Genomic DNA, 8,632 nt, shown 5'->3' on the forward strand with positions numbered 1-8,632 from the left:
ATGAACTATAACATATCAAGGATAGATACAATGATCCTTGAGCGATTCGCGATGTTTGACACTGCGAAAGTAGAAATCAAGAAGGAGCATCAATAGTTGATGGTTAGTAAAACCACTAAGTTTCGAGAAAGGCAAGGGCTAGAAGGGATACTTCGTGAAACGGCAAAGCAGTTGCTGCACTAATGAAGAGACCCCAGATTAAACCCAAGCCCGGGACTAAGTGCTTCTGTTGTGAGGGGAACGGTCATTGAGGCGGAGCAACTCTAGATACTTGGTAGATAAGGAAGGCTGGCAAAAGTCGAAAGAAGTATATTTGATATACATGATGTTGATGTGTACTTTACTAGTACTCCTAGTAGCATGAGGGTATTGGATACTGGTTCGGTTGCTAAGTGATTAGTAACACGAAATGAAAGCTACGGCATAAACGGAGACTAGCTAAAGGCGAGGTGACGATACGTGTTGGAAGTGTTTCCAAGGTTGATATGATCAAACGTTGCACGCTCCCTCTGCCATCGGGATTGGTGTTAAACCTAAATAATTGTTATTTGTTGCTTGCGTTAAGCATGAACATGATTGGATCGTGTTTATTGCAATACGATTATTCATTTAAAGAGAATAATGGTTACTCTATTTGCTTGAATAATCACCTTCAATGGTTTATTGAATCTCGATCGTAGTGTTACACATGTTCATGATATTGGTGCCAAAAGATACGAGGTAATGATGATAGTACCACTTACTTGTGGCACTGCCGCTTGAGTCATGTTGGTATAAATTGCATGAAGAGGCTCCATGCTGATGGATCTTTATACTCACTTGATTTTGAATCACTAGTGACATGCAAATCATACCACATGAGCAAGGCCTTGTTTTCATTGAGATGAAACAAGATAGTAACTTGTTGGAAGTGATACATTTTGATGTATGCAGTCCAATGGGTGCTGAGGCACGCAGTGGATATCATTATGTTCTTACTTCAATGACGATTTAAGCAGATATAAGAGTATTTACTTAATGAATCACAAGTCTGAAATATTGAAAGGTTCAATTTTGTTTCAGGAGTGAAGTTCGTCGTAACAAGAGGATAAACTGTCTACGGTATGATCATAGAAATGAATATCTGAGTTACGAGTTTTGGTACGCAGTTAAGACAATGTGGAAATTGTTTCGCAGTTCATGCCACCTGGAACATCATAGTGTGATGATGTGTCTGAACGTCATAGCCACACACTATTTGGTATGGTGCATGCTATGATGTCTCTTATTGAATTACCACTATCGTTTATGGGTTATGCATTAGAGACAACCGCATTCACTTTAAATAGGGCACCGCATATTTCCATTGAGACGACACAGTATAGACTGAGGTTTAGAGAAATCTAAACTGTCGTTTCTTGAAAGTTTGGGGCTTGGACACTTGTGTGAAAAAGTTTCAGTCAAATAAGCTCAAACCCAAAGCGGATAAATGCATCTTCATAGGATATCCAAAACAGTTGGGTACATCTCCTATCTCAGATCCGAAAGCAAAGTGTTTGTTTCTAGAAACGGATCCTTTCTCGAGGAAAGGTTTCTCTCGAAATAATTGAGTGGGAGGGTGGTAGAACTTGATGAGGTTATTGAACCATCACTTCAACCAGTGTGTAGCAGGGCGCAGGAAGTTATTCCTGTGGCGCCTACACCAATTGAAGTGAAAGCTGATGATGGTGATCATCGAGCATCGGATCAAGTTACTACAAGCCTCATAGGTTGACAAGGTCGTGTGCTACTACAGAGTGGTACGGTAGCCCTGTCTTGGAGGTCATGTTGTTGAGCAACAGTGAACCTACGAGTTATGGAGAAAGCAATGGTGGGCTCGGATTCCGACAAATGGCTGGAAGCCATGAAATCCGAGAGAGGGTCCATGTATGAAAACAAAGTGTAGACTTTGGAAGAACTACTTGATGGTCATAGGACTATTGAGTAAAGATGGATCTTTAAAAGGAAGACAGACGATGATGGTGATAAGTCACTATTAAGAAAAGCTCGACTTGTCGCAAAGATGTTTCCGACAAGATCAAACAGTTGACTATGATGAGACTTTCTCACTCGTAGCGATGCTGAAAGTCTGTTAGAATTATGTTAGTAGTTGCTACATTATTTATGAAATATTGCACATAGGATGTCAAAACACTGTTTCATCGACGGTTTCCTTGAGCAAACATTGTATGTGATACAACCAGGAGGTTTTGTCGATCCTAAAGATACTAGCAAGTATGCAAGCTCCAGCGATCCTTCAATGGACTGGTGCAAGCATCTCGGAGTTGGAATATACACTTTGATGAGATGATCAAAGATTTTGGGTTTGTACAAGGTTTATGAGAAACTTGTATTTCCAAAGAAGTGAGTGGGAGCACTATAGAATTTATGATAAGTATATGTGGTTGACATATTGTGGATCAAAAGTAATGTAGAATTTTTGTAGAGCATACAAGGTTGTTTTAAAGGAGTTTTCAAAGGAATACCTGGATTGAGCTACTTGAACGTTGAGCATCAAGATCTATGGAGATAGATCAAAACGCTTAATAGAAGTTTCAACAAGATGCATGCCTTGACAAGTTTTTGAAGGAATTCGAAATAGATCGGCAAAGAAGGAGTTCTTGATTGTGTTGTAAGGTGTGAATTTGAGTAAGACTCAAAACCCGACCACGACAGAATAAAGAGAATAGACAAAGGTCGTCTTCTATGCCTTAGCCGTAGACTCTAAAGTATGCCATGCTGAGTACCGCACCTGATGTGTGCCTTGCAGCAAGTCTGTTAAGAGGTACACAGAGTGATCCAGGATTGAATCACTGACCAGCGGTCAAAGTTATCCTTAGTAACTAAATAGACTAAGGAATTTTTCTCGATTATGGAGGTGGTTAAAGAGTTCGTCGTAAAGGGTTACGTCGATGCAAGCTTTGACACTAATCCGAATAACTATGAGTAGTGAAACGTATTCATATAGTAGAGTAGATATTTGGAGCATTTTCGAATAGCACGTAGTAGCAGCATCTATAAGAAGACATAAAGATTTGTAAAGAACGCAGGGATCTGAAATTTTCAGAACCGTTGACTAAAACCTCTCTCACGAGCAAGACGTGATCAGACCCCAGAACTATATGGGTGTTGGATTCGTTGAAATCACATGGTGATGTGAACTAGATTATTGACTCTAGTGCAAGTGGGAGACTGTTGGAAATATGCCCTAGAGGCAATAATAATTAGTTATTATTATATTTCTTTGTTCATGATAATCGTTTATTATCCATGCTATAATTGTATTGATTGGAAACACAATACTTGTGTGGATACATAGACAAAACACTGTCCCTAGTAAGCCTCTAGTTGACTAGCTCGTTGATCAAAGATGGTCAAGGTTTCCTGGCCATAGGCAAGTGTTGTTACTTCATAACGGGATCACATCATTAGGAGAATCATGTGATGGACTAGACCCAAACTAATAGACGTAACATGTTGATCGTGTCATTTTGTTGCTACTGTTTTCTGTGTGTCAAGTATTTTTTCCTATGACCATGAGATCATATAACTCACTGACACCGGAGGAATGCTTTGCATGTATCAAACGTCGCAGCGTAACTGGGTGACTATAAAGATTCTCTACAGGTATCTCCGAAGGTGTTCGTTGAGTTAGTATGGATCAAGACTGGGATTTTTCACTCCGTATGACGGAGAGGTATCTCGGGGCCCACTCGGTAATACAACATCACACACAAGCCTTGCAAGCAATGTGACTTAGTGTAAGTTGCGGGATCTTGTATTACGGAACGATAAAGAGACTTGCCGGTAAACGAGATTGAAATAGGTATGCGGATACTGACGATCGAATCTCGGGAAAGTAACATACCGAAGGACAAAGGGAATGACATACGGGATTATATGAATCCTTGGCACTGAGGTTCAAACGATAAGATCTCCGTAGAATATGTAGGATGCAATATGGGTATCCAGGTCCCGCTATTGGATATTGACCGAGGAGTCACTCGGGTCATGTCTACATAGTTCTCGAGCTCGCAGGGTCTGCACACTTAAGGTTCGACGTTGTTTTATGCGTATTTGAGTTATATGGTTGGTTACCGAATGTTGTTCGGAGTCCCGGATGAGATCGCGGACGTCACGAGGGTTTCCGGAATGGTCCGGAAACGAAGATTGATATATAGGATGACCTCATTTGGTTACCGGAAGGTTTTCGTGCATTACCGGAAAAGTTTCGGGCTCATCGGTAGTGTACTGGGAGTGCCGGGGACCATCAGGAGGAGTGTCACACCCCAAGGGGTCTCATGGGCTATGGGAAGAGATAAACCAGCCCCTAGTGAGCTGGAATAAGTTCCCATTAAGGCCCATAAGGTTGAGAAGGAAAAAACACAAGGTGGAAAGAGTTTCCAAGTGGGAAGGTGGAATCCTACTCCAAGTAGGATTAGAGTAGGACTCCTCCACCTCCAATTTCGGCCAAACCTTTAGGTTTTGAGGCTGCCTCCTCCCCTCCCTCCCTCCTATATATAGTGGGGTTTTAGGGCTGATTTGAGATAACTTTTGCCACGGCAGCCCGACCACATACCTCCACAGTTTTACCTCTAGATCGCGTTTTTGCGGAGCTCGGGTGGAGCCCTGCTGAGATTAGATCACCACCAACCCCTGTAGCGCCGTCATGCTGCCGGAGAACTCATCTACCTCTCCGTCTCTCTTGCTGGATCAAGAAGCCCGAGATCATCGTCGAGTTGTACGTGTGCTGAACGCGGAGGTGCCGTCCGTTCGGCACTAGATCGGAGTGGATCGTGGGACGGATCGCGGGACAGTTCGTGGGACGGTTCGCGGGGCGGATCGAGGGACATGAGGACGTTCCACTACATCAACCGCGTTTCTTAACGCTTCTGCTGTGCGATCTACAAGGGTACATAGATCGGAAATCCCCTCTCGTAGATGGACATCACCATGATAGGTCTTCGTGCGCGTAGGAAATTTTTTGTTTCCCATGCGACGTTCCCCAACATTAAGTTCATAAGAACAGAGTAACGCCTTAAGCAAGATGACATGATGTAGATGGACAATCTCATATCTATGATAATAGCCCATCTTGTTATCCTTGATGGCAACAACACAATGTGTGCCTTGCTGCCCCTTCTGTCACTTGGAAAGGTCACCACACGGTATGAACCCAAAACCAAGCACTTCTCCCAATGCAAGAATCATAGATCTAGTTGTCCAAATAAAACCGAAGACTCAGAGAGACTTACAAGGATATCAAATCATGCATATAAGAAATCAGCAAAGACTCAAATATAATTCATAGATAATCTGATCACAAATCCACAATTCATCGGATCTCGACAAACACACCGCCAAAGAGGATTACATCGGATAGATCTCCATGAAGATCATGAAGAACTTTGCATTGAAGATCCAAGAGAGAGAAGAAGCCATCTAGCTACTAACTACGGACCCGTGGGTCTAAAGTGGACTACTCACGAGTCATTGGAGAGGCGATGATGTTGATGTAGAAGCCCTCCAACTCCAAAGTCCCCTCCGGCAGGGCACCGGGAAGGGTCTCCAGATGAGATCTCACGGAAACGGAAGCTTGCGGCGGCGGAAAAGTGTTTTCGTGGATGCCCTGATTTTTTCTGGGATTTTAGGGAATTTTTAGGCGAAAGAGCTAGGGCAGGGGAGCTCCACGGGGCCACAAGTCTCGTAGCCGTCGGCCCCCCTGGTGGCGGCTACAGGGCTTGTGGGCCCCGTGTGGCGCTCCTGCGTTGGCCCTCAAGTCCCCCGATCTTCTTCTGTTCTGGAAAAAATTATTTCAAGGATTTTATTCCATTTGGACTCCGTTCCAAAATCAGATCTGAAAAGAGTGAAAAACACAGAAAAAACAGGAACTAGCACTTGGCACTGAATTAATAAGTTAGTCCCAAAAAAGATATAAAAGGTACATAAAACATCCAAAGTTGACAAGATAACAGCATGAAACCATCAAAAATTATAGATACGTTTGAGACGTATCAAGCATAACCAAGCTTAACTCCTGCTCGTCCTCGAGTAGGGAAGTGATAAAGAATAAAAAATTTATGCTTCCATGCTACCTAGCATAGATGTCCTCTGTAACTCCTCTTATGTGACGTGAATGTTCAGATCCATTAGATTCAAAACAATAGTTTGCTATTGATGTGGAGACAATAATACTTCAAGCAAACTAGCAAGGTAATCATGAACTTTCAAAATAAAGAGGCCAAAAGAAAGTAATGCCTACAAAATCATATAGTCTGGCTATGCTCTATCATCCTTGCACAACGAATTTAAATCATGCACAACCCCGGTATTGGCCAAGTAATTGTTTTCACACCTTTACTTTCTCAAACTTTTTCAACTCTCACGCAATACATGAGCGTGAGCCATGGTTTAGCACTATAAATGAAATGGAGTGTGGTGGAGGTTGCAAGACAAACAAGGAGAAGATGGTCACATTAACTAGGCATATCAATGAGCTATGGAGATGCTCATCAATAGATATCAATGTGAATGAGTAGGTATTGCCATACAAATGATGCACTAGAGCTAAGAGTATGTGAAAGCTCTTAAAGAAAACTAGTGGGTGTGCATCCAACTTGCTTGCTCACGAAGACCTAAGGCAAATTTTGAGGAAGCCTATCATTGGAATATACAAGCCAAGTTATATAATGAAAATTTCCCACTAGCTATATGGTGGTGACAAAACAAGAGACTCTCAATCATGAAGATCATGATGCTTAATAAGCACAAGTGTGGAAGGATAGTAGCATTGTCCCTTCTCTCTTTTTCTCTCATTTTTTTGTGGGCTCTTTGTCCTCTTTTTTTTCTTTTATTTTTTAAATTCTGGTGGGCATCTTTGGCCTCTTTTATTTCCTCACATGGTACAATGCTCCATCAATGATGATCATCACACTTACAACTCAAAACTTAGAGCAATGATGACTCTATATGGAATGCCTTCGGTAGTGTACCGTGACAATGATCTAGCATGGCATAGACATCAATGGAAACATCATGCTAGCTATCTTACGATCATGCAATGGCAACGTAGAAGTGGTGGCACATGTCATTGTGGTAGTTGCATGGCAATATATCTAGGAATGGCATTGAAAAAGCCATAGTAGGTAGGTACGGTGGTTGTTTTGAGGGAGGCTATATGGTGGGTTTTGTGCACCGGCGAAAGTTGCACGACACTAAAGAAGATAGTGATGGTGGAACGTGAAAGTGCATCTAAACCATGGACTCAACATTAGTCATGAAGAACTCATATACTTGTTGCAAAAGTTTTAGTAGTAATCGAAACAAAGCATTCAACGCATACTCCTAGGGGAAGGGTTGGTAGGTATAAACCATCGCACAATCCCGACCGCCACACAAAGGATGACAATCAATAGACTAATCATGCTCAGACTTCATCACATAGCGGTTCACCATACGTGCATGCTACGGGAATCACTAACTTTGACACAAGTATTTATAGATCCGCAACACCATACTAATATAACTTCAATATTACCACAACCACATCTCAAAACTAATTGAGAGGAATCAAACTTCTCTAACTATTCAATGCACATGGAGATGGAAATTTTCATATCCCTTTGGATAACTACCCCTTTTGAGACTACTATCATAGCATAGATCGACTACCAAGCCACGCGCTTCCGTGCTCTAAAAGATATAAGTGAAGCACATAGAGCAAAATCAACTAGCTCAAAAGATATAAGTGAAGCACATGTGAGCTGAATTGTCTAACCAAAGGATATAAGTGAAGCTCGACAAAATCAGGGTGAGTGCATGTCTCTCTCTCTAGGTGTGCAGCAAGGAAGATTGTGACACACAAAAAAAGACTCCTACGATACAAGACGCTCCAAGCAAAACACATAACATGTGGTGAATAAAAATATAGCCCCAAGTAACGTTACCGATGGATTGAAGACGAAAGAGGGGATGCCTTCCCGGGGCATTCCCAACCTTAGGATTTTACGGCATCCTTGAATCAACTTGGGATGCCTTGGGCATACCCAAGCTTGAGCTCTTGCCACTCTTTATCTCTTTGTCCATAAGAACTTCACCCAAAACTTAAAAACATCACAACACGAAACTTAAACAGAAACTCGTGATATCATTAGTATAAGAAAGCAAACCACCACTTCCTTAGGTGCTGTAGCAAACTTAAATTCTACTTATGTTGATGTTGGGTTACTGTATTTTCAATCTTCCATGGCTAATACCCCCCGATACTATCCATAGTTTCATCAAAATAAGCAACCAACTCAACAAAAACAGAATATGTTAATAGCAGACAAGTCTGTAGCAATCTGTATACTTCGTATAATTCTCGTACTTCAAAAATTCTGAAAAATTGCGACAGTCTGAAGAATTTGAGTAGAAATCAGCAGCAAAAATAATCAACTCAAAAGCTCTTACAAAAAAAAGTAAATTCTTTTCGTGAGCAGAAAGTTTCTGTCTTTTCCAGCATGACCAAACGATCATCCCCAAGACTAATCATAACGGTTTTACTTGGCACAAACGCAAAAGAAACACAAAAAACACAATCATAACAGAATTATGAAAGTGTGAAAAACACAAA

The sequence above is a fragment of the Hordeum vulgare genome, chromosome 5H (assembly GCF_904849725.1).
Source record: "Hordeum vulgare subsp. vulgare chromosome 5H, MorexV3_pseudomolecules_assembly, whole genome shotgun sequence".
NCBI classification, from domain to species: domain Eukaryota; kingdom Viridiplantae; phylum Streptophyta; class Magnoliopsida; order Poales; family Poaceae; genus Hordeum; species Hordeum vulgare.